The sequence below is a fragment of the Chlorocebus sabaeus genome, chromosome 4, assembly GCF_047675955.1.
Source record: "Chlorocebus sabaeus isolate Y175 chromosome 4, mChlSab1.0.hap1, whole genome shotgun sequence".
In the NCBI taxonomy this organism is placed as follows: domain Eukaryota; kingdom Metazoa; phylum Chordata; class Mammalia; order Primates; family Cercopithecidae; genus Chlorocebus; species Chlorocebus sabaeus.
This window is the reverse complement of record NC_132907.1, coordinates 79,641,203-79,668,035: the sequence shown is the minus strand read 5'-3', so window position 1 is coordinate 79,668,035 and position 26,833 is coordinate 79,641,203. Positions and strand designations below refer to the sequence as shown.

At 40.2% G+C, this 26,833-nt stretch overlaps 1 long non-coding RNA gene and 1 pseudogene across 1 annotated transcript in view; one reads left to right on the top strand and one right to left on the bottom strand.

Moving 5' to 3' along the window:
- Positions 1 to 686: 686 nt before the first annotated feature.
- The window catches only part of LOC140711528 (uncharacterized), a 41,554-nt gene continuing 15,407 nt past the window's right edge, over positions 687 to 26,833 (top strand). The window contains exons 1-2 of the long non-coding RNA XR_012092812.1: positions 687 to 774; positions 6,020 to 6,080. This is a non-coding gene — a long non-coding RNA (uncharacterized lncRNA). The remainder of the gene's footprint in view (positions 775 to 6,019; positions 6,081 to 26,833) is intronic.
- LOC103215022 (T-complex protein 1 subunit zeta pseudogene) lies at positions 23,019 to 25,354 on the bottom strand (annotated as a pseudogene).

Below are 26,833 nucleotides of genomic sequence, written 5' to 3'. Positions count from 1 at the left end.
AGCCTGAAGTGTACACCATGTCTCTGCACTTGAAGCTCATGGAATGTGTTGGAGGAGACTCGAGCTCCATGTGGGAACAGTGTGACCAAAGAGCCAGCAAGGAGGAGGGCTGTGTGAGCAGACTGCTGTAGAATGCTAAAGTTACCATCCTAGCTGGTGTCTTGTTCTGTTTAAAAAAATCAAATTTCTGAATTTCATTGACATATTGGTCCTTATAGTCAGTACCATCAGGTCTTAGATTGTTAAGCATTTTGCTGCCACCAGACCAGTGAGGGTCACTCACTTATTTCTAATGATTCTTGGGAAGTTTAGTCAAGAGAATATCCTTGAATAAAGAAGTACATGTTTTAAATATTTCCATCATAGTCTAGATGGGTTGTAAAACCCATTTCCACATGAGTATAAATTTAAAACAGAAACTTGAAGGTGTCAGCAATCATGATTTTGTTTTGCTTGTTTACAAGTTTGAAAAGATGCATGAGGCACCAATCATTGACACTGGAATGCTTTAAGGATGGTTTGTGACTTTACCCCATTGTGCCTTGTCATTTGTCAACAAACTTACTGGGCCAAACACAAAGGGCTGAGACACTCCTGGCCCCATTTCTTATCATCGCTGTCATCTCCAGAGACAGACTCTGGGAAACAACCTGGGAACTGCTTCAAGTCCATGTCAGGTCATGGCTTCGTCCACTGCCCGGCATGTATCCAGACTTCCTTTGGGTGCCGGCTTTTCTGCTGGACCAAGAGATTCATGGAAAACCCCAGGGCAAGGTGAGGAGAAGCAGCTGGTACAGACTGATGACAAAGGAGAGGACCAGAAAAGCTGCTTGGGTGTGGTGGAAGTTTCAGTGTAATGTGATTCCTAGTAGGCACATCTGTGACTCCCTTAAATAAAAAGGGGCAGAGATGGGACTCCTGGTAAAAATGGTGTTTGTTGTAACATTTTGGTATCATTGTGGGTAAGTAGGACAGACAAATGTTTACATCTCTTATGAAAAGCTACCTTTAGCCATAAACATTAAAAGGAAAACTCAGTATTAAATGGAAAACCCAGAGTGTTTTTGATCTGTGGTTAACTCATCTATCAGCAAATGGTTAAGTAAGTAAAATTAATTTTTCCATTTGGTGTGTATTTCACAGGGTAACAATGAAGTGCTCCAATCTGCTTGTGAGACCAGTTAGATTAGTAGTTGCATTTAGGACCGTTCCTCCTGTATGTCTTTATAAGCAAATTGAAACAATGTGTTCTTTGTACTATACGGAAGGACACACCGCAGATCCTCTTTTTAAAGCAGGCAATAAAATAGCTTTTTCCTTTTGAAACATCGCTGTAAAACAGTGCTTTTTAAACTATCCATGGTAAAGGATGAGTTTTAAAAATTCTAATCCTTTGCAGATTGGTACTTTCATAAATACAATAAAAATATAGTACCAAGATCAGATTGCTATAAAAGTTTCTAAACACTTTCAGTTTCTGTACTTTATCTTGCAGTGTGGTAATAAAGACTTCCACACTTTAGTAGCACTAAAATAGCAGTTTCAGGCAAGATTCAACAGATTCTGTTATTTGGTGGCTGAGATTTTGCCTAGAGTAGGAGGGCAGTGCTTTGGGGTTTTTGCTCTTACTGTTCCAGCTAGGGCCACCATATGGGCTTGTGCACCCGCATCTTCAATAGTGGTCCTTGACTGAGGAGGTGACTGAAGCTGAGATCTTCTCTCCAAGCCATGGAGGGCTTGAGATATCAACTGCCCCAAAGGAAGGATTGTCTTTTTCTACCAATACGGCTCAGTCTAGGCCAAGCCCTGCACCAGTGGGGATGCCTTTTCCTGATTTGCATAAAGGGCTGTATTGGCAGGAGGTCCCTGGATCAGCCAGATAGTCCCACTACCGAGATGCACATTGCGGGAAGAAGATACTGTCTTGAGAAGACATTCATGGGTTTCTCCAGTCCCTCAGAAAAAATCGGCAAGAACCTGCTTCAGTTCACAGTTCTTTGTGCTTAAGAAAAAGCATCACATTTTATTTCTTTACTGGATTTCAAGTTCCTTATGGAAACAGATGTGGGTCTCATATCGTTAGGACTAGAACAGTGCTCATATAAATGTCAGAGGAATTCCAAATTGCAAGTTGATAATGAGAGCCAAGCTCAGCTGTTATTTCTCAAAGAGGCAAAGAATCTTAACTGTGATTATGATCTCCGGAAATTTCTTTTTATTGATCCAGGACTTGAAGAGAGCAAGTTTTTAGATGTAGTCAGAGGACAGAAGCATATGCTGACATATCATCAAGTCAGGGTGGCCTATAGAATGGACAAAAGTCAAACCAAGTTTTGCTAACAGTGTATCCCTAGTGAGGTTAAAATTAACCAGGGCCATCAAGTTCACCTAGAAACAGGTTGCTGAACTGATATGCCTGTGAAAGAATGTTATTTAGTGGGATCACAGATCCTAAGAATGGAGAACCTTGAGATGTCCTGGGGCCTGGGCATGGTGGCTCACACTTGTAATCACAGCACGTTGAGAGGCCGAGGCGGGCAGATCACTTGAGGTGAGGCATTCGAAACCAGCCTGGACAACATGGTGAAACCTCATCTCTACTAAAAATACAAAAAATTAGCCGAGCATGGTTACAGGTGCCTGTAATCCCAGCTACTCGGGAGGCTGAGGCAGGAGAATTGCTTGACCCTAGAGGCAGAGGTTGCAGTGAGCTGAGATTGTGCCACTGCACTCCAGCCTGCCAACAGAGTAAGACTCTGTCTCAACTGGAAAAAAAAAAAAAAAATGTCCTGGGAATGCACACGCCGTGTTCCACTGCCTATGGAAGATGCCTCACCCTCACCCTCACCTGCCCGCTGCCCTTCCTGGGCTCAGTGGAGCCTCCATGCAGGTTCCAGGTTGGAGATGCAATGTACAGTTGAGCTGATGTGGCAAATAGGAAGCAAGAGCAGAGGCATGGGTGGCCTGGATCAGCAGAGCCATGGCAGGAACACTCAAGTCCATTCAAATAAGTATCAAATTGGAAACACAGGCACACAGGTGACATGCACAACTGAAATCAGAAAACAATGAGGACCCTAGAGGCTTACGGAGGAAAGTCCCTTTTGATGCCAAGTGGGATTGGAGGGAGTTCTTAAACAGCAGGTGGCATTGGATGGTCTCTTTTCCACCAAACTGTGTATTAACCTGGACACATCCATCATCCTTTGGTTTCCTCACAGTTTTGACGCTCTCTAAAAGACAAACTGCTTGCTTGGCATTTGTAGGCTTCAAGTATGGTGTGGCTGAAGAGGAGGCCTAGGTTAAACGTCTGCATTAAGAAGAGCTTTGAGCAAATTCATGAATCCCAATTCTGTGTGTATTTTTATCGTGAATGACAAATGTTTATGAGCTTAAGTTTGTTTTTTTAATAGGATGGACATGGTGGCTCACGCCTGTAATCCCAACACTTTGGGAGGCCGAGGTGGCTGGATCACCTGAGGTCAGGAGATTGAGACTAGCCTGGCTAACATGGTGAAACTATGTCTCTACTAAAAATACAAAAATTAGCCAGGCGTGGTGGGTGGCGAGTGCCTGTAATCCCAGCTACTTGGAAGGCTGGGGCAGGAGAATCACTTGAACCTGGGAGGCGGAGGTTGCAGTGAACCAAGATCACGCCACTGCACTCCAGCCTGGCACACACACACATATAATTAGTAGGAAATATTGCCTAAGCCTAAGTCTGTCTTGTTAGAAATGCAAGAAATTTAGCTGGTGCATGCCTGTGGTCCCAGCTACTCGGGAGGCTGAGGCAAGAGAATTTCTTGAACTCAGAAGGCTGAGGTTGCACCACTGCACTCCAGCCTGGGCAACAGAGTGAGACTCCATCTCAAAAAAAAAAAAAAAAAAAAAAAAAAAGGCAAGAAATAACTTCTAATATTCTTTGGGTTCTGTTCAAGCACTTCAGGTTGTGAGGGTAGAAAACCTCTTTAGTAAGTTGGATAGGGAGAATCCCCTACACTGCCAGGGCAGGAAGTACAGCCAGTCCTCACTGGAAGTTGCCTGAAACCTGTAAAGTCAAGAATTAAGGTTACCGGCTGCATTTCTGCTGGTCCATGAGGTCTCACATCTCAAGATTGCTATGCCTTATGCTGTACATTTCTCTCTCCTTCCTCCTCACTTTGTCTCTGTCTTTCTCTACCTCTGTCCCCACTCCTCATCCCTGGAATGTGCAGTTGCTCCTCCTCCTGAACAGAACTGCACCTTAGTTCACTAGTTCAGATTCCTGAGAAGCAAAATCTGATTGGCTGAGATTCTATGGCACTATGGCCCTTGAACTACCTGCCCATCTCTAGACAATCATCTGTAGCCACAGTGTGGGGAAAGGGAGCCCTTAGAGCAGAACCACATCTGAAACCATATCTAATACATGTTAGGCTTTTCACCTTTCCCCTTTCATGATGGCAGATGAAGCCTGTTCACATCAGTGCATCACTGAAAGTGGCAGTTATCCAACTAGAATCCTCACTCATAAAGATGTTAGTTCATTTGCGAGGAACAAGACAACTGCTTGGTGACACAAATCTTAGGGTAGCACTCATGCCAGGTTGCTCCTATGAAGTAGTAGAACATAGAAAAAAAAGCTACAGATGCCCAGAATAATTCCCTTCATGGGCAGGTTTGTTTTTGGTTTGTTTAAATAGCTGAAATCATACTCACGTGCTGTTTTTAAAATTCAGAAAAAAGCTCTGTGTTACTCCAGTATTTGGATGGAAATGGATTACAGTTCCTTTTGTCCTCTAAACCTGAAACTAGGTACGTTTTCAGCCCCAGTTTTGGCGGCAGCTGGTTAGCTGTGTTTGCAAAGCATTCTGGCTTCAGTACCTGAACTTAATGGTGCAGACACTGGATCTGTCATTGTTAGCTTCCTTTGAGTTCCATGACAACTTCCTTAATTTGTTGTTCTCTTTGTGCCATGAGTAGTAAATTCTTACCGGCAGTGAGAAATTAGTTCCTCCGCTCGTAAGCATGAGCATGAAGGTCAGATCTCATGGTCTGAAGCTACGTGCACAGAATTCCCAGCAGCTCTTTCACGGCTAGTTTTATGTTTACTGTAATGAGATATTTCCCCCCCCGTGCCTATTATGACTTCTACAGGATATTATATTTGTTAAGGTACATTCTGGGTCCAGGGAACAGGACAGAGTGCCCAGACCCTTAAAAAGGTAAACCTGGTGGCTGTTCTTATTAGTCAGAGTTGCATTTGTGGTTTTCTAGACTTTGAAGTAAATAAATACAAGAAATCTTTGGAGGGCTTCATTGTGAATATCAGAAAAGATAGTTTGGTATTGTAAATGGATAATGCCACTAAATGTATTTCTGGATCAATGTGTGTTGGAGACATTAAATTTATCTACATTCCAAAGGTTAATAATGGAACTAAACCAAGCCAAGGGGAGAGTTCTAGTTTTTTTTTTGTTTTGCTTTGTTTTAAAAATAAATACAGAAAAGAGAAAATATTTCTTACAAGCTGATGATCAACACCTAGTGGAACGAGTAATCATGTTGAACAATGCTATAGAAAGACAGTATCAAAAGCAGATGGACTTGCAGTTTCATTTGAATAACCTCAGTCTCCACATTAAATAACTGTGGGAAGGAGCAAGTACCTTATAGGACAGATACTGTTGATGCTGTACCCATAGTTACTCCAGCTCAGGAAAAAGGAAGTAAATAAATATGGTGAAGTGATTTCAAATGTTCCAAAGCCATTTCCTTACCTTACTCCTAAACTATCTATAGATAATGGGACTTTCAAAGTCAGTTATTGTGTTAAACATAGGACAGTGATGAAAAATTGTAACCAGACATTTTCAGATGGATGAAACAAAGTAGGCATTTTCAAATATGAACTGGAAAGGGACCTCTCCACACAATGCACTTAAAGTGGTTTATAAAGTCCCAGAATGTAAGCAAAGGCACATAATGATGAGGGACAACCTCTTAAACATTCTAACAAAGTGTTCATTGTTTCCCACAGTTCCTGTGTATCGGCTGATGGTCCTACGGCTGATGGTCCTATGGCTGATGGTCCTACGGAGGTACATGGTTAGAGTAATCTGATCTTTGGTATAATTGTATCCTAACAGGGGCCAGGAAGATCATCGTCATCTATGTGGCAGACTAAAAGGCTGTTAAATATTTGTATATAGAGAGAATTAAGTATCATACGAAATTACAAACTTTGTGATTAATGATTGACCCTCTGATAGCTACTTTACAGGAGCATCCTAAACATTTCTCAGCATTCATCTTGTCACACTTTTGGTCATTCTGTGTAACTGCAGCCAATCTCATATTCCAGTCCTTTACAACAACTCTTTGGTTTTGAGCTTTATCATAGTGGAGATAGAATTTTATGAGTATATTGTTAAGATCGAGCCAGGGAACTTCCATATTATCCTTTCAAGAGAATCGGCTTCCAAAGCGACTTTTCAAGAGACCCAGAAGGGTCATGCCTTAGTAGTAGAGCTAAACTATCCCAGAATAGAGGCTACTTCAAACCTACCCTCAAAACGTTTAAAAAGAAGCCATGAAAGAATCAAACAAATCTGATTTTCCAGTAACTTGTCTTCTAACAAAGCCATTCTTTAAGGGAACATGGCAAAGTTCAGATACTTAACTCAATGTTCACCAGCCAATAAAAAATTACTAGACATGCCAAGAAGCAGGAAAATGTGACCCATAACCAAGAGTTAAAAAAGAAGCAGTCAATAGAAAAAGACCCAACAATACCAGACAATGGAATTAGTAGGCAAGGACTTTGAAATAGCTGTTACATATATGCTCAATGTGTTTAAATATTTTTAGAATCAGGAGAGATAGTGAAGATATTTAAAAACCAAATGGAAATTCTAGAGGTGAAAAATACAATATCTGAAATGAAAAATACATTGGATGGGATTAACTGCATCTTCTATATGGAAAAAGAAAAGATCAATGAACTTGAAGTTGTAGCAATAGAATTTATTTAAACTGAAATAGAAAAGCAATGGAAAAAAATGGGGCCTCAGTAACTTGGGGGTAATTATTCTTGTAATTGCAGTCCCAGTAAAGTGTTTGTTTGGCAGGGGGATCGGGGCAGGAAGGAGGCCAGGTGCCATGGCTCATGCCTGTAATCCCAACACTTTAGGAGGCTGAGGTTGGAGTATACCTTGAGCTCAGGAGTTTGAGACTAGCCTGGGTAACATACCGAGACCTCATCTCTACTGGAAAAAAAAAAAAAAATTAGCTGGGCGTGATGGCACATGCCTATAAGTCCCAGCTACTCGGGAGGTTGAGGCAGGAGAAATACTTGAACCCTGGAGTTTGAGACTGCAGTGAGCTGTGATTGCATCACTGCACTCCAGTCTACATGACAGGGTGAGACCTTGTCTCAAAAACAAAAACAAAACACAAAAACATTGAAGAAATAATGGCTGAAAAAAATTCAAATTTGATAAAAACTATGATGAACCCACAAATCCAAGAACCTTCACAAAACCCAAGTAGGATAAACATACAAAAAGATCACACTGAACCACATCATACCCAAATCGCTGAGAAACAGTGATAAAATCTTAAAATCAGCCAGAGAAAAAAAATGCATATGAGATACAGAAGAACAAAGATAAGAATGAGACAGATTTCTTTTTAGAAATGATGCAAATCAGAAGATAATAGTATGACACCTTTAGTGAATAAAACATTTTTGGGGGTCAATGTAGAATTCCACATCTAGCAAAACATCCTTTAAAATTTTTACCCTAGGCTGGGCATGCTGGTGGCTGAGTTAGAAGGATCACTTAAGCCTAGAAGTTCAAGGTTATAGTGTGCTGTGACTGTGCCTGTGAATAGCCATTGCATTTCAGGCTGGGCAACATAGTGAGATCCCATCTATTAAAACAAAATTTCACCTTAAAATAAAGACTTTAGGCTGGGTGTGGTGGCTCACGCTTGTAGTCCTAGCACTTTGGGAGTCTGAGGCGGGCAGATCACCTGAGGTCATGAGTTCGAGACCAACCTGGCCAACATGGCCAAACCCTGTCTCCACTAAAAATACAAAGATTAGCCAGGCATGGTGGTGCATGGCTGTACTCCCAACTACTCAGGAGGCTGAGGCAGGAGAATTGCTTGAACCCAGGAGGTGGAGGTTGCAGTGAGCCGAGATCGCACCTCTGCACTCCAGTTTGGGCCACGGAGTAGAACTCCATCTCAAAATAATAACAAATAAAAATAAATAAAAAATAAAGACTTTTAAAGACAAAAGCTCAGAGACGTTGTTACCACGAGATCTGTACTATATGTAATATTAAGGAAAGTTCTTCAGGCAGAAGAAAGATAAAACCAGATGGAAACTTAGACTATGCAAAGGGATGGAGAGCATAGGGATGCTAAGTATAAATGTATTTCATTCTTATTTAAAAATTTATTTTAAAAGTAATTGACTGGCTGGGTGTGGTGGCTCACGCCTGTAATCCCAGCACTTTGGGAGGCCGAGGTGGGCAGGAGTTCAGACCAGCCTGGCCAACATGGTGAAACCCCATCTGTACTAAAAATACAAAAATTAGCTAGGCATGGTGGTATGTGGCTGAAATCCCAGCTACTTGGGAGGCTGAAGCAGGAGAATCTCTTGAACTTGGGAAGTGGAGGTTGCAGTGAGCCGAGGTCATGCCTCTGTACTCCAGCCTGGCAACGGAGTGAGACTCCGTCTCTTAAAAAAAAAAAAAAGAAAAGAAAAGAGAAAATGGAAGTATACTGTTATAAAGTTATAAAATTCAAATATTATTTAAAGTAGGCTTGGTAAGTTAGGGATATGTATTATAAACATTGGCACTACCACTGAAAACTAAAATGTAGACGTGTAGTTAACCAATAGCAGGAAATAAGGGAAAAAATGAACAAAGAACAGATGAGGTGAATAGAGAACAAATAGCAAGATGGTAGATCTAATCTCAGCCATATCATTAGTGTAAATTGTATAAATTCTCCAATTAAAATGAATGAATTTGATCCATCTGACCAGAGATAATTTTATAATGTATTGTGAAGTGAAAAAAGCAACTTGCAGAGTTATGTATATAGTTCCATTTTGATTCAATGTTTAGAAAGCAACAACTAAAACTTCACCATACCCATATATCTCTGTATATATGTATGTGTGTACATATATATACATATACGTACATATCTACATACACAATAGCTTGAGAATGGAGAAAGTGTAGAAGGAGAAACCTTGGACTGCTAGCATTATCTGTGGGTGGTGGGACAGGGAGGGGAAGGAAAAAATAAAGGAGATTGGCAAAGTGGAAACATGCATGACAAAATGTTACCCAAAAGTGTTAACTATAATATCTCTGTGACAATATGGTTAATACTAAAAATGAGTTCAGAACATAGAGCAGGAGTAGAACTTGACATGAACATGTGAAAACATTGAATTGACAGGATGGGGTCTTAGATTCTAGAACTTCAATATAGTTTCAATAACATTATATTTTATTAAAATTAAAAATATGAGGTTTGAAGGTACAGAAAATTATGACCCAAGTTCTTTTTATGTATTTTATAGTGTTCTTTGAATCTCTAGTTTTCTGGAGAGAAGGCAGAGACTCTTTGTGTAATAATTCTCCTAAGACAATGTTTCTGGCCTGTTAAAAATGCTTTAGCATTTTAGCTGGTATTGGCACACAACACTGGCTCCTAAAAATGGTCATTAAACATGGCAAGATACTCCACTGGAAGTGAGAAATGAATTGGTCAGAGCTCTTTGGTTGCAAGCAGCAGGAACTGACTTTGACTGAAAAAAAAAAAAAAAAAAAAAAAAAGACAATTATTGGAAAGATCAGACTTTGAATTCAGGCAACTCCAGCAGGGAAGCAGCAACTCCAGGAATGGCCTATTGCTGGAGAATTCTGTGCAGGTTGCTGCCACTGGCATGAATGAATTCCAGTCTTCCAAATTTACACTGGCACAGATGTCAAAGCTCTGGAAGACAGCACTGGACTCATCACATGCTCGTTCTGTAGATAGACCAGGACCTACCAGGAGGTGCTCAGGACCCCTTAGGGTTTCAGTAGCAGGAGGGCTGCTACCTGTAAGTACAGTCCCACCAAGATTGCAGAGGGGGAAAGTTGTTTCCCGAAAAGAAAAATCTGAGTGTGCCCAAGACACACCTTTCTTTGTACTGGAAAGCAGAAGAGGAACCACAGAGAAAAATGTGCACAGAGATGAGTGTCTACCTGCAGTACATGATCCAATTGCATTCCTGAGTCTGGAGCCCAAACTGAAGAAGGCATGACTTGCAAATGCTTTCGTGCTATGAATCTGTGGGAATTGAATTTATGGTCCTAAGTTTAATGTAATAGACATATTATGGTTTGCCATTATCTTGAAGGAAGTTGATGCAGTAATTTGTGTTGATGGCTTATATACAGGTAGTTTTAGGTACTGGGTACATTTTTTAATAAATTCAAATTTCATTTTCCATCTCTCATTTCAAGTGTTACTATAGTATAAAATAATTGTTTTCTGATGTGGGCCTAAAACTAACCAGAAAAAAAAATATTAATACATTAGTAAAACTGGGAAATGTTACTAACATATAATAAATGTTGCTGAGTGATGTGAGATAAAATGGCATGTCTGAGCCTCAAAGGAGGATATAGCAAATAGGCAAGTTGGGGCAAATCATTAAAGGAAAGATGTGCAGACTGCTGAGATTCTGTGCACTGCAAAAGGAGAATAGTGATCTTTCAGATAGGCTTAGAGTTTAAGAAAATAATAAATTCATCACTGAAATAAAAGGTAAGGATTAAAGAATTAGTATGGAGTGAAAATGGGAAGCCTTTGCTTTTTGAAACATTTTGGACTCAAGATCCATCTTCCAGACTTCCAAAATGTTAAGGGCTCCTGTTTGCACCTTCTCAGAATGATGTGCTTTCTTTCTTCAGGAAGATAAGTGTTATTACTATTGTTTACAGCTTTTGTAATACTGAACCCCAGGACTCCCACGGAAGTGTGCTCTGACCTCTTACACAGAGTTCTTTCTTAAGCCACAGCAAAGGAAATAATGGACATTGAGAGGTCAAGTGTGTGCGTGTGCCTTCCATCCTGTGCCCTTTAAATATCATAATTATTGTTTTTCTTCCTGAAGAAGCAGCATCTGGTTGTGTGGAATTTAGCAGAAGTAGGCATCCTGTGCTAGTTCTTTTGATATTTAAATATGAGCAAGATAGCTAAATGGCAACTAAATCTGAGCCATTTGAGGAGGAATGAGAGTAATAAAAACAACCAAACTGAACCACACACATTGAGTTAGATCTTTGTAGACTGTCTTGTCGACCTGCCTACCCCAGTCATATGGAAAAGAATGTGGGGATCAAAGAGATTACATGATTTGACACAATTTCACTGTTCAAACACTTCTGGGACTTTTCTATACAATTTCTTCTTTTGAAGAAATACAGAATTATTTTACAACAGTGTTTTGTGGGGTTAGGATTAACATCCTCCTTACAGACAAATCCTTTTATGACAAGACTGATCATATAGAAATACATGTAGGAACATGTATCCATGTGTCTGCAATTTTGTGTTGAACTTCAGCATTGGACTGCATTTAGGAAGGTGATGGATTAGATACATAGCTTGTAATTCTTTCATCATCCTTAAAAATGGGCCCATTTCCAGGCCAGATCCACAGCTATGTCTTGGGAATTTGCACCCATCTGAAGCATGCTTGAGAAGAGCAGGTATATGCAAAGATGCTCAGCGTCGCTACTCATCAGGGAAATGCAAATCAAATCACTGTGAAATATCACCTCATACTTATTAGGATGGCTATTACCAAAAAGGCAAGAGATAAATGTTGGAGAAAATGCAGGGAGAAGGGAACTATGGTACAATGGTGGTGGGAATATAGATTGATGAAGCCACTGTGGAAAAGAGCATGGAGGTTCCTAAATCAAAAATAGAACTATCATATAATCCAACAATTTCTCTTCTGGATATGTACCCAAAGGAGTTGAAATCACCACCTCATAAATATATCTGCACTGTTGTGTTCATTGCAGCATTGTTAAATTTTCATGGTAAGAATGGTCTTTAAAAAATAAATTTTATTGCATGTATTTAAGGTGTACAACATGTTCCGAGATAAATATAGTAAAACAGTTACTACAGTCAAGCAAATTAACATATGAATCATCTCATATAGTTACCCCAACCCCATCCCCCATTTTTTCTGGCAAGAGTTCAGTTAAGTTTATATACCTGCACTGTTGTGTTCGTTGCGGCATTAGTCACAATAGCCAAGACCTGGAAACAACCAAGGTGTCCATTGATAGGTGAGCAAATAAATGGCACACACACACACACACACACACACACACCCCATACACAGAGAGAGAGAGAGAGATATTATTCAACCTTAAAAAGGAAATCCTGGCATTTGCCACAAGATGGATGAATCTGAAGGACATTATGCTAAGTGAAATAAGCCAGACACAGAAAAATACTCTATGATCTCATATATGAAATCTAAAAAAAAAAAAAAAAGTCAAATACACAGTAAATAAAATGGCAGGGGTGTGGTGGAGTACAAATGGGGAGATGTAGATCACAGGCGAAAAAGTAGCAGATATGTAGGATGTAAAACAGGACTGTAGGTAATAATACTGTAATTAGGAGTTTTACTTAAAGAGTAGATTTCCGGAACTCTTGCCAGAAAAAATTGGGGGGGTGGGGCGAGGAACTATATGAGATGATTCATATGTTAATTTTGCTTTACTATAGTAACTATTTTACTATATGTATCCCAGAACATGTTGTACATCTTAAATAAATGCAATAAAATTTATTTTTAAGAGGCCATTCTTACCATGAAAACTTAACTGAATGAATTCTAAACCTGAGTATATCCAGGACACTCATCTGGGCTTCTAATGTAACAAGATATTCTGTGCTCCTAGAATAAAATAAATTTCATAATAATGCAATGGGATAACGTGTTCAAATGAATACAAGCAATAGGGATTATTTCACAAATACTGTCCTAGTTTATCAAACATGTATAATTATCCACAAGTTTTGGATAAGGAAAAGAAGCTAATAGGGTAAGTGACTTGTCTAAGAGTATCTGGCGTATAACAACGTATTTTGTTAAATGAATGGATTAATGGGGTAGTGTAGCAGATTGATGCTATATCACAGAATGTACATATTGAAAGCAATAATGGATGCCATTACATATGGTAGTGCTGAAAAGAAGAAATGTGTAATAGAAATGTCACTTTTAGAAAACCCTGCAGAGTCTCAGTAGCTGCCTTATGTATGCTACCTTTTTGAAAGAACGGCATTTGCGAGGGAGCTGTCTGTGGTGCTGAACAGGATGCAACTACTAGGTCCGATGATGGCCTTCACCAATTTTTGTTCATGTTTTCTCCTCGGCTTCTGTTACCAACGAAAACAATATTAATAAAAATTAAAGTAATGTTATCAATTTTTTCCTTTTTAAGCTTTCGAAGAGAGATTTTAAAAATAGCTTTATTGAGTTTACATATCATTAAATTCACATTTTAAAACGTATAATTCAGTGGATTGTAATATATTCACAAAGTTGTGGAACCTTCACCACGATCTAAATTTGGAACATTTTTAGTACCATCAAATAAAGCTCTGTATCCACTAGCAGTCATTCCCCATTCCCCAACCCCTCAGCCTCCAGCAACCACAAATTTACTTTGTCTTTATAGATTTGCCTATGCTGAACATTTCATATAGATGGGAATCATACACTATAGGGTCCTTCGTGACTGGCTTCTTTCAGGTAGCATAATATTTACAAGGATTATCCATGTAGTAATATGCATCACTACTTCATTTCTTTTTACTGACAAATAATAGTCCATTGTTTGAACTTTGTTTGTTTTGAGACAGGGTCTCACTCCACCACCCAGGCTGGAGTACAGTGGTGCAATCATGGCTCACTGCAGCCTCAACCTTCAGGGCTCAAACGATCCTCTCACCTCAGCCTCCCAGGTAGCTGGGACTACAGACATGCGCCACAACACCCGGCTAATTTTTTGTAGCAACGAGGTTTTGCCATGTGGATCAGTCTGTAATTGAACTCCTGGGCTCAAGTGATCCACCTGCCTCAGCCTCCCAAAGTGATGGGATTACAGGCATGAGCCACCATGCCCAACCGATATACTCCATTTTATTGATCTGTTCATCAGTTGATGGATATTTGAGTTGTTTCTATTTTTTGTCTATTACAAATAATGTTGCTGTGAGTGTCCATGTATAAGTTTTTTTATGGGGATGTTTTCAGGTCTCTTGGGTGTATACCTAGGAGTGGAATTGCTGGGCTATACTATTTCTTTGTTTAACATTTTGAGGAACTGACAGATACTTTTCCAAAGCAGTGGCACTATTTTACATTCTCACATGTACAAAGGTTCTAATTTCTCTACATCCTCTCCAACATTTGTTATTGTCTGTGTTCTTGACGGTAGTCATTCTAGGGGGTGTGAAGTTGTATCTCATCATGGTTTTGATTTGCACTTAGATATTCCTGATAACTAATAATGTTGAGCATTTTTTTCATATATTTATTGGCCACGTGTTATCTTCTTTGGATTGTTTGCCCCCCCTTTTTTGAGACAGTTTATTTGTCCATTTTCATGCTGCTGATAAAGACATCCCTGAGACTGGGTAATTTATAAAGAAAAAGAGGTTTAATGGACTCAGTTCCACGTAACTGGGGGTGCCTCACAATTATGGCAGAAGGCAAAAGGCACATCTTACATGGCGACAGGCAAAAGGAAAAATGAGAGCCAAGTGAAAGGGGCAACCCCTTATAAAACCATCAGATCTTGTTAGATTTATTCACTGCCACAAGAACAGTGTGGGGGAAACCACCCCCATGATTCAATTATCTCCCACCAGGTCCCTCCCACAACATACAGGAATTATGAGAACTACAATTTGAGATGACACTTGGGTGGGGACACAACCAAACCATATCAGATGGAGTCTCACCTTGTTACCCAGGTTGCAGTGCAGTGGCATGATCTCAGCTCACTGCAACGTCTGCCTCCTGGGTTCAAGTGATTTTCCTGCCTCAGCCTCCTGAGTAGCTGGGATTACAGACATGTGCCACTACCCAGCTTATTTTTGTATTTTAAGTAGAGATGGGGTTTTACCATGTTAGCCAGGCTGGTCTTGAAATCCTGACCTCAGATGATCGGCTTGCCTCAGCCTCCCAAAGTGCTGGGATTACAGGCGTGAGTCACCATGCCCGGCCTCTTTGCCCATGTTTTAAAAGTTGGGTTATTTTTCTTTTTACTGTTGAGGTAAAAGAGTTATTTACATATTCTGATACAAGTCCCTTATTAGTATATGATTTGCAAATGTTTTCTCCCATTCTGTGGGTTGTATTTGCACTTTCTTCATTGTGTAAAGGACTGTTTTCAAAGGCAATCTTTCTCTGATTCTTCCCAATCCTTTCCTCAGCAACTCTCCAAGGGTTTGTTAATATTAACATAGTGAGAATTTCAATATCTATGCTCTGAGTAGCTCATTATAAAACAGGGAAGTCATTTCACTACATAAACATTGGGAAATACCATATGAAACAAAACTCTTAGTTTCTCTCTGGTAAAATACTTGTTTATGAAACTGGATGACACAGCATAAGTGACATCTGTACCTGCAGAAGAGGCATGCCCCCAGCGCTGCACCTTTCTCATTATCTTGAGCCTTCTTTCTTCTCAATAAAACAAAGTCTGCTTGGAAATGATAGTCAGAAAAAAAGTAAATGGAAGCACAGAACTGTTTTCTACCCTAACAGGTATTAAGCTCCTGTTTTCAAAATCTGTTATTTTGTAAGAAAATTTATTCCTTTCACACAGAGAGAAATTAAATTATTTTTAAAACAGAAACTATTACCTTTTGCAAGAGCTTTTCCCCCTTAGTGAAAAGCAGAATTTAAAAAATCACTAGTGAGTTAACCAAGATCAGATTTATTGTCTTAAAACGTTCCCAGACAGTATTTACCCAGCACCTACATTAAGTTGAAAAATATCTTCTAATTCTCGTAGTGCTAAGCTGAAAATATATCTGGCTGTTCTCTACTATGGGCTTAAGGGAATGTTCTTCCTGCTAAAAACAAAAATTGGTATCAATGTAGTTGAAGAATTGTTTAAACTTCTTTTGTTTTGTTTTGTTTTGTTTTGTTTTTTGATGGAGTCTCCCTCTGTTGCCCAGGTTATACAGTGCAGCAGCATGATCACAGCTCACTGCAATCTCGACCTTCCAGGCTTAGGTGATCCTCCTACCTCAGCCTCCCAAGTAGCTGTGGGACTAGAGGTATACAGCACCACACCCGGCTCATTTTTGTATGTTTAGTAGAAATGGGGTTTCATCTTGTTGGCCAGGCTGGTCTTGAACTCCTGACCTCAAGTGATCCACCCTCCTCAGCCTCCCAAAGTGCTGGGATTACAGGCATAAGCCACCGTGCCCAGCCTTCAACATTTAATATAAGATTTTAATTTGTTCAAAAGGGCAGATAATATTTTCCAAATGGTTATTGGACAGAAATGATTTTCAAATGGTTACTTTATTAGACAGAAATGATGGTGATATAATAGTTCATGGATCATTTCATTTACAAAGATCTGAAATTCCCATTCAATATTTAAAACTTTAAATAATTTTGCCCTAGCTTATTACAGTCAAAACAGCATCATCTGAAGTACTTTTTATATTTTATCCAAATAATTCCTGGTTAGGTTTATTTTTTTAAATAAATACATAGTGGAAGTCAGAAGACCTGAGTTCTACTTTTGATATCACTAGAAGATAATGGAACTGCTGCTCTAATTTTCTCTTTCTTTCTTTCTTTCTTTTTTTTTTTTTTTTGAGACGGAGCCTTGCTCTGTCGCCTAGACTGGAGTGCAGTAGCGCAATCTCGGCTCACTGCAATCTCCACCTCCCAGGTTCAAGTGATTCTCCTGCCTTAGCCTCCTGGGTAGCTGGGTCTACAGGTGCCCGCCACCATGCCTGGCTAATTTTTGTGTTTTTAGTAGAGGCGGGGTTTCACCACATTGGCCAGGCTGGTCTCGAACTCCTGACCTCAGGTGATCCACCCACCTCAGCCTTCCAAAGTGCTGGGATTACAGGCATGAGCCATTGCACCTGATCTAATTTTCTGTCTCTTGAGGATGCTACATGAAGGATTAAATAAAGTTGGCCTTGAGCTTTTCTCTGGTGGTATCACCAGAATCACAGTTTTTGCTTTTGTTTTGCTGTATGTGTTTTGTTAGTGTAACCATGATTCATTACTGGGTTATGAGAATTGACAGTCTTCAACAAAAACCTTTATATAACAGGGTAAGAGAAAGACAGGTTTAAGAGGTTTCTTTAGTTGCTACTTTTGTCATTACCCCACCATACATTATTTCAGATATGAGAGCATTTCAGAAGCATGGGCTCTGCCAGCCTTCATCTCTTATTTGTCAAAAATCTTAGAGCAGGCACCACAGCTGACCATGTTTACCTGGCCTTCACAAAGCTTTTGGGAAACTCACTAGCAATTATTATGACACCTGGGGAAAAAAATGCCTATCAGCTGAGTGGTCTCTATAACTTCACACTGCTGGGATGTCTCCAAGGATAATAGTCGTAAAGACACTCTGAAATTTTTACAGAGCTAACTTTCATTAAAAGAAAAAGGAGGAAATAGGCCAGACATGGTAGCTCACGCCTGTAATCAGCACTTTGGGACATGGAGGCGGGCAGATCACGAGGTCAAGAGATAGAGACCATCCTGGCCAACATGGTGAAACCCCATCTCTACTAAAGATACAAAAATTAGCTGGGCGTGGTGGCGCATGCCTGTCGTCCCAGCTACTCAGGAGGCTGAGGCAGGAGAACCGCTTCAACCTGGGAGGCGGAGGTTGCAGTGAGCCGAGATTACGCCACTGCACTCCAGCCTGGCAACAGAGCGAGACTCTGTCTCAAAAAATAAATAAATAAATAAACCAAAACAAAACAAAAACCCAAAGAACAAGGAGGAAATTAAACTTCAATAAATTTTTATTAATTTCAAATGAAGCAAGCAAACATTTACTAGTTACTTACTGCATGCCAGGAACTGGGCTAGATGTGGGGATGTAAAGATGAATGATACAGTCTGCACTCAAGAGGAGATCACACTGTAATAGGAGGCCTAATGAAAAACAAATACTAATAAAGCAATGTTATACCAATCTACATTGGGAACCAATGGAGATGGGAAAAAAGTTAATCCTCATAGGCAACTGGGGAGTGGTAGAAGTTAGAGTTTAAAAGGTAGCCTGGCACTTTGGGAGGCCGAGGCGGGCAGATTACCTGAGGTCAGGAGTTCGAGACCAGCCTGGCCAACATGGTGACACCTTGTCTCTATTAAAACTACAAAAATTAGCCGGGCATGGTGGCACATACCTGTAATCCCAGCTACTTGGGAGGCTGAGGCAGGAGAAGTGCTTGAGCCTGGAGGTGGAGGTTGCAGTGAACTGAGATTGTGTGACTGTACTCCAACCTGGCCTGACTGACAGAGCAAAACTCTGTCTCAAAAAAAAAAAAAAAAAAAAAAAGATAGCCTGTACCAAATTGTGAAGAGCATTACTAATAGTGAATGGGGGGAACAGTCATTTGAATTTGAAAGAATTACTTCAGTGGGAATTATGGGAGATAGAATGAGATAAAATGAGAGGGGGGTGTGTGCTGTGGTGGTTGGTCACATGGTGTGTGTGAGCTGTGGCGGTTTGTCACATGGTGTGTGTGTGTGCTGTGGCAGTTTGTCACATAGGGGTGTGTGAGCTGTGGTGGTTTGTCACATGCCATGTGTGACACAGCACACACACACCCCTATGTAACAAACCTGTGCGTTCTGCACATGTATCCTGGAACTCAAAGTAAAAACAACAACAACAACAACAAACAAAATATCTGTCAGTCACTATCCCTTTATTCTCCTTCATTTTTTTTCCACTGAACTTGACACACACACACATACACACACACAATTTCTTGTCTATTTCACTAGAATATAAGATCCATGAGGAAAGGGATTTTGCTTTGTTTACTGTTGTATCCCCAGGACCTACTATATGAAAAAATGTTTTTGAAGGGATGCATGAAATAACTAGCTTAAGAGAGTAAGTGGATTGCAATATGATCAACTAAAATAGAAAATATAGAAAGGAAGGTAGACTTGCAAGAATAGGTGATAGATTCTTTTTGAGACATGATGATTTTGAGGTCCCACTGTGAATATATGGTTTGGAACTTGTAGAGATGCTGGGGTTGGAGATTAATATTTGAAAGTCATGGGTGCTTAGGTATCAGCAAAAGAATGAATTTTGAATCAAGGGGACATGATAAACTGCGTGGATCTTAGAGAGCTGCATGAGAAATAGTTTGATATGACTCCTGGCTGTTAGAACTGCATTCTTCATTATCTGCCTCCACTCCATGGGATTTGTAGGTAATGCTTTACCGCTGGTAAGGCCCTGGGGAATGCTGTTCCTGCAGCCATGCCTAATGTACTTTGTCTTGTTCTGCTGAAAAACTCCAGTTTGCTGTAAAGGTGACAACTTATATATACATTCTCAATTGTTTACACAGTTTTCATATTGTTTGCTGAGGATTTCTGCTCTTCAACAAGCCACTTGAAATAACTACTCTTTAAACACACACATACACACACCCATGGCAAGTTATGTGATAAACCTTGAAAGTCACAATGAATACAACAGGAATAAGTAATTTGAAATCTCAAGAGAGATTCAATGGAAACAAACATGTTCCATAGTTCAATATTTAAGACTGTTAGCAGGAAGCAATGATTTGCCTTGTTTTTGAGTATTAACTAGTAGAGCTCATACTTTTTGTTCTTCAAAATAACAAGTGCAAAATGGTTTTGTAATAAGCAAAACCCATGCCAGCTTCCATCTCAAGCCATTTTCCAGTGTTATTTTAATGAAACATTACCTGGAAGAGCTATCTCTCAATTTGACTGCCTTTATGAATGTATCTCGAGTTCTCATTCTTTTCACAGTGATTTCAAAGGTTTTACATATTTCATTAGCAAAACAAACTGTAGTATAATTCACTCCAACTGATTTTTAAGCAAATTGGAGTCTGAATAATACAGTGTATTAAATAGCATTGAGAGTCGGATACAGTGAATATCAAGCATACTATCCGTTGCATCATATTTGTTATAGGCTAAGACTAGTTGCTATAGGCTAAGACTCATCTGTCAAGGTTCCAGTTGGATGTTATGTTATTCAGTTACTACATATGTTTATTATATTTCATTTAAATGTGATGATTTATATGACTATTAAAATGTACTCTCCCAATAATCTTCATAGATTATATTCCTTTCAAGAAATGTTACTACTTGGCTCGGCACGGTGGCTGATGCCTGTAATCCCAGCACTTTGGGAGGCCAAGGCCGGTGGATCAGGAGGTCAGGAGATCGGGACCATCCTGGCTAACACAGTGAAACCCTGTCTCCATTGAAAACACAAAAAATTAGCTGGGCATGATGGCAGGCGCCTGTAGTCCCAGCTACTTGGGAGGCTGAGGCAGGAGAATGACGTGAACCTGGGAGGCAGAGCTTGCAGTGAGCCGAGATCACGCCACTGCACTCCAGCCTGGGGCATGGTGAGAGACTCCGTCTCAAAAAAAAATAATAAAAATAAAAAAAGAAATGTTACCACTTCAGGAGAGCCACCTCTGTACTTAGAGCAGTAGTTCTGAGCATTATACAAATGTCAGTTACAGTGTTAGACACTTTCAGACTGCTTCCCTCGACTGCCCTGCAGCCTTTTAAAGTTTTTAAATTTTTAGTAGAGTCAGGGTCTTGCCACGTTGCCCAGGCTGATCTGAAACTCCTGGGTTCAAGCAATCCTCCTGCCTTGACTTCCCAAAGTGCTGGGATTATAGGCATGAACCCCTGCGCCCAGCCTCTTTCCTTCTGAAGGTTTCACCCACTTCCCAGACCGAGCCGCCTTTACCATCTTTGTCAGGCTGGCTGAAATCTGAGTAGAATGCCCAGGCTTGAAAAGGGATAATCTGACTTCTTTTCCAATTCACATGCCCTCTGTACTGCATCACGCCCCAACTCTGGGCTTGGATGAAACACTGCATACACCATGCAGAATTGAATTTGGCCTCCTGAGTGGCTGCTGAAGGACTTGATGACACTACTAAAAAATGTGGATGAGTTAGCTCTCTGTGGGGAGACCCTTGATTAATAGGAACTAGGAAATAGAGGGAGGCAGGCAGCAAGATTCTCTCTCCCATGGAAACTCTGAAATGCAGTTCTTCCTTGCAGCCCTTCTGGAGAACTCTCATGTGCTAGGCAGCACATGTGGCTGAATGACCTTCCGTATTTGTGGGTGTGTTTTCTGAAGTTTTGGATGAAGTGGTAGCCAACACAGTAGCACATTGTGTCACTTTGCTTCAGCTCTTTTCCTTGCCTCAAATCTCTTTTTTCTCTCTCTTTGTTCTGGGTTTTCACCTCTCAAAGTATAATACTCTGTTTTCTAGAGGACCTGCATTAAGATTATGACCATTCAAAAAATGAAGAAGACAATCTTTTTTTTTTTTTTTGAGACAGAGTTTCCTCTTGTTGCCCAGGCTGGAGTGCAGTGGCGCGATCTCGGCTCACTGCAACCTCTGCCTCCCAGGTTCAAGCAATTCTTCTGTCTCAGCCTCCCAAGTAGCTGGGATTACAGGCATGTGCCACCACGCCCGGCTAACTTTGTATTTTTATTAGAGACGATGTTTTTCCATGTTGGTCAAGTTGGTCTCGAACTCCCGACCTCAGGTGATCCACCTGTCTTGGCCTCCCAAAGTGCTGGGATTACAGACATGAGCCACCATGCCCAGCCAAATAAGACAATCTTTAAAAAAATTTTTTTAAAATATATTTAGGGGACAAAAGTGCAGATTTTGCATAGTAGTGAAGTCTGGGTTTTTAGTGTACCCATTACCTGAATAGTGAACATTGTGCTCAATAGGTGATTTATCAACCCTCATTGCCCTCCCACACTCCCACCTTGTGCAGTCTTCAGTGTCTATTATTCTACTCTGTGTGTCCATATGTTCCTACTGTTTAGCTCCCACTTATAAGTGAGAACATGCAATATTTGACATTCTGCGTTATTTCAGTTAGGATAATGACCTCCAGTTCTATCCATGTTGCTGCAAAAGATATGACTTCATTCTTTTTTATGGCTGAGTGGTATTCCATGATGAGTGTGTGTGTGTGTGTGTGTGTGTGTGTGTATCACACATCACATATTTATCCAATCTTCAGCTGATGGACACTTACTTTAATTATATATCTTTGCTATTGTGAATAGTGCTGTGATAAACATATGAGTGCAAGTATCTTTTTGATATGTTGATTTCTGTCCCTTCAGATATATACCTACTGGTGAGATTGCTGGGTCAAATGGTGGTTCTATTTTAGTTATTTGAGAAATCCCCATATTGTTTTACATAAAGGTTGTGCTAATTTACATTCCCACCAACAGTGCATAAAGCATTCCTTTCTCTCCACATCTTTGCCAACATCTGTTGTTTTCTGACATTTTAATAATAGCCATTCTGGTGGCATAAGATGGTATCTCATTATGATTTTAATTTGCATTTCTCTGATGATTAGTGATGTTGAGCATTTTTTCATATGTTTGTTGGTCACTTGCATGTCTTCTTTTGAGAAATGTCTGTTCCTGTCCTTTGCCCATTTTTTTCAAGGAATATTTAATAACAATGTAGGTAACATATGTTTATCTAACAGGAATTTTATGTCACTGCCACTAAATCCAGATATCTTGTTCACTGGATGAAATACCTGCTTTATGTGTGTATACTTCAGAGCAATTTTTTAAAAATACTGTAATTATAATTCCAGAACTTCTGAATTTCAGATGCCAGTGTTCTCTCCCTTTTTCATATGGGAAAATTCCTCTGAAAATCATTTGAAGCTTGGACAAAAATTCCACAGCTGTATTCTTCAGGATCACTTTGCAGAGTCTTCAAGATTCAGATACAGGGGAAGCTTCAATTCAACCTTTCAGAGAAGACATTCCAGCTTGCATGATCTCATCAACCAAGAGAATATTGGTGGCAATCACGGTGCAGGAGTGAAGAAGCTGTTTCTTTACACAATAGTTATCCCATATGCCTACTTCTGCTGCTACCATTGGCTCACCTGTGTCCAGGTCCACACCCACAAGCTGACCTGATTCTGAACATTCTGCTTGAATTTTAACTAATATTTCCTGAAGGTCAAAACCAGAGTTCTGAGCAAGAACCTTTGGAATAATGAGCAACACATCAGCAAATGCTTGGACTCCAAGCTGTGCCCTGCCTTTTACACTGGGCTTATATTTAATCAGGGCTTCTGCCATTGCCACTTCCACAGCACCAGCACCTGGAAACACACAGCCCTCATCAACAGCATTTTTGACAGCCCTCAAGCTATCCCTTACTGCATCTTTTGAGCTGAATGAGTGTGTGCTTATTTGGTCCTCTGATCAATAATGTGACAGCGAGTTTTGTTACAATTCTCAACAAAGGTGCACTTCTCTTCTCCCAATGTATATTTGTATACAAGTCCTGCATGTCCCAAGCAGTCAGGATTTAGGTTGTCAAAAGAATTCAGGGCTACCTCACCACAAGCAAGAGTTGGCCTCTCCATATTTCTCTCCTTTTATCTCTGTGCAGAGTGACTATGCCTTCTTTTGCAAGAGCATCTAAGGAAAGGGGGTCAATTCCCTCTTGATTAATAACAACAAATCCTTTATCTGAATCACCACAGACTTTTCTTTTCAGTTCTTTTTTTTTTTTTAACTCTTATCTTCAATGAATTTTCTTTCAGCTTTTATGAGTTTTTCTCTCTCTTCTGCACTCTTGTTAAAAAAAAAAAGCCAGAATTCACTTCTGTTTTATCATATTCTAATGACACATTACACTTGAGAATGTATACATCCTCCACCCTTTTTTTCTTATCAGGATCCTGTGCTCCGTGGTCCAAAACAAGCCCTCTGATTAAGCTTGTATCAGTTTCAGATTTATGTTTCATCTCCATGATCACAACCATAAAGAGATCAATAGGTTCATCTTGTCTTTTAATGGCCAAAATGGAGTTCACCACAGTCTCTGTTAAGGCATCTGAAAGTTCAGCATAAACTTTAGTGCCAAGAGAAGTTCTGGCCACATTTATAAGTGTTTCACTGTCCATCTCTTTCCTTACTTTGACTTCTTCCAAAACTGAAGGGCCTTTTCCTTTGCAGCTTCAAATCTTCCAGTGTTTATTCTGGGATAAAGGCCTTCAGAAATGTAGAGATCTGCCTGTTTCAGTAGCTCTTCAATGATTAGGACATTGGAAGTTGTACTATCACCAGTTATATCATCCTGGGCTGTTGCTACCTTGCTATTAAGGAAGCTGTTGTGTGTTGAATTTGCATTTCATGAAGCAGCACATTGCCATCTTTAGTAAGCCTGATGTCTCCAGCGCCAGAAACAAGCATCTTCATGGTGCCCTTGGGCCCCAGGTTGGTCTTCAGCACGTCCTGCAGACCCTGCATAACGCTGATGTTGACCATTAGCACCGCCTTCGTTTGGGCCACCTCGGCCTTGGGATTTAGGGTCTTCACCACCGCCATAGCTGCTGCAGTGGAGGAAAAGGAAGCCATGGGGCACAGAGAGCCCAGAGCCGGTGCGGCCCTTTTTCTTAATGGGGTTACTTTTCTTCTAGTATTTTTAGTTTCTGCTCTTGTGTTTGGGTCTTTAATCCAACTTCGGTTACTAATTTTTGCATATGGTGAGATATATGGCTCCAGTTTCATTCTTCTATATGTGGCTATTCAGTTTCCTCAGCACCAGTTATTGAACAGGGTGTCCTTTCCCCAGTGTATTTTTTTGTTGACTTCGTCAAAGATCAGTTGGTTGTAAGTATGTGGCTTTATTTCTGGGTTATCTATTCTGCTCCATTGATCTATGTGTTTATTTTTTATACCATACCATGCTGTTTTTGTTACTACAGCCTTGTTATATAATTTGAAGTAAGGTAATGTCATGCCTCCAGCTTTGTTTATTTATTTATTTTTTTTTTATTTTTTTATTTTTTTGAAACAAAACTCATTGCCAGGGCTAGAGTGCAATGGCGCAATCTCAGCTCACTGCAACCTTTGCCTCCTGGGTTCAAGTGATTCTTGTGCCTCAGCCTTCTGAGTAGCTGGGATTACAGGCACCTGCCATCACAGCCGGCTAATTTTTTTTTTTTTTGTATTTTTAGTAGAGACGAGGTTTCACCATGTTGGCCAGGTTGATCTCAACCTCCTGACCTCAGGTGATCCACTCGCCTTGGCCTCCCAAAAAGTCCTGCGATTACAGCTGTGAGCTACCACGCCTGGCCACACCCGGCTAATTTTTGTATTTTTAGTAGAGATGGGGTTTCACCATGTTGGTAGGCCAGGCTTGTCTTGAACCCCTGATGTCAGGTGATCCGCCTGCCTGGGCTTCCCAAAGTGCTGGGATTACAGGAGTTGAGCCACCATGCCTGGATCAGCTTTGTTCTTTTTTCTTAGGATTGCCTTGGCTGTTCAGGCTCTTTTTTGATTCCATATGAATTTTTAGGGTAGTTTTCTCTTTCTTTCTTTCTTTTGTTTTTTTTTTTTTTTTTTTCTAATTCTGTGAAAAATGTATGTTGGTAATTTGATAGGGATTGCAGTGAATCTGTAGATTGCATTGGGTAGTACAGTCCTTTTTTTTTTTTTTTTTTTTTTTTTTTTTTTTTTTTTTTTTGAGACAGAGTCTGTCGCCCAGGCTGGAGTGCAGTGGCGTGATCTGGGATCACAACAAGCCCCATCCGCCTCTTGGGTTCATGCCATTCTCCTGCCTCAGCCTCCCAAGTAGCTGGGACTACAGGCACCTGCCACCAAGCCTGGCTAATTTTTTGTATTTTTTGTAGAGATGAGGTTTCACTGTGTTAGCCAGGTAGTGCAGTCATTTTAATGATATTGATTCTTCTAATCTATGAGCATGGGATATTTTTCCATTTGTTTGTGTCACCTACAATTTCATTTATCAGTATTTTGTAGTTCTCCTTATAGAAATTATTCACCTCACTTATTAAATATATTCCTAGGTATTTTATTTTGTTGTAGCTATTGTAAATAGAAATTGCTTCCTTAATTTGGTCCTCAGCTAAATCATTGATGTAGACAAACACTACTGATTTATGTACATTAATTTTGTATCCTGAAGCTTTACTGAATTCATTTATCAAATTTAAGAGTTTTTTGGTAAAGTCTTTAGGATTTTCTAGATATAAAATCATATCATCAGGCCAGGTGTGGTGGCTTACACCTGTAATCCCAGCACTTTGGGAGGCCAAGGCCGGTGGATCACCTGAGGTCAGGAGTTTGAGATCAGCCTGGCCAACATGGTGAAATCCTGTCTCTCCTAAAAATACAAAAATTAGCCAAGCGTTGTGGCTGGTGCCTGTAATCCCAGTTACTTGAGAGGCTGAGGCAGGAGAATCACTTGAGCCTGGGAGGCGGAGGTTGCAGTGAGTCGAGATCACACCACTGCGCTCCAGCCTGGGTGACAGGTGAGACTCCATCTCAAAAAGAGACAAAACAAAACAAAACAAAAACCATATCATCAGTAAATAGGAATAATTTGACTTCCTCTTTTCCAAATTGGATGCCTTTTTAAAATTCTCTTGCCTGATGCTCTG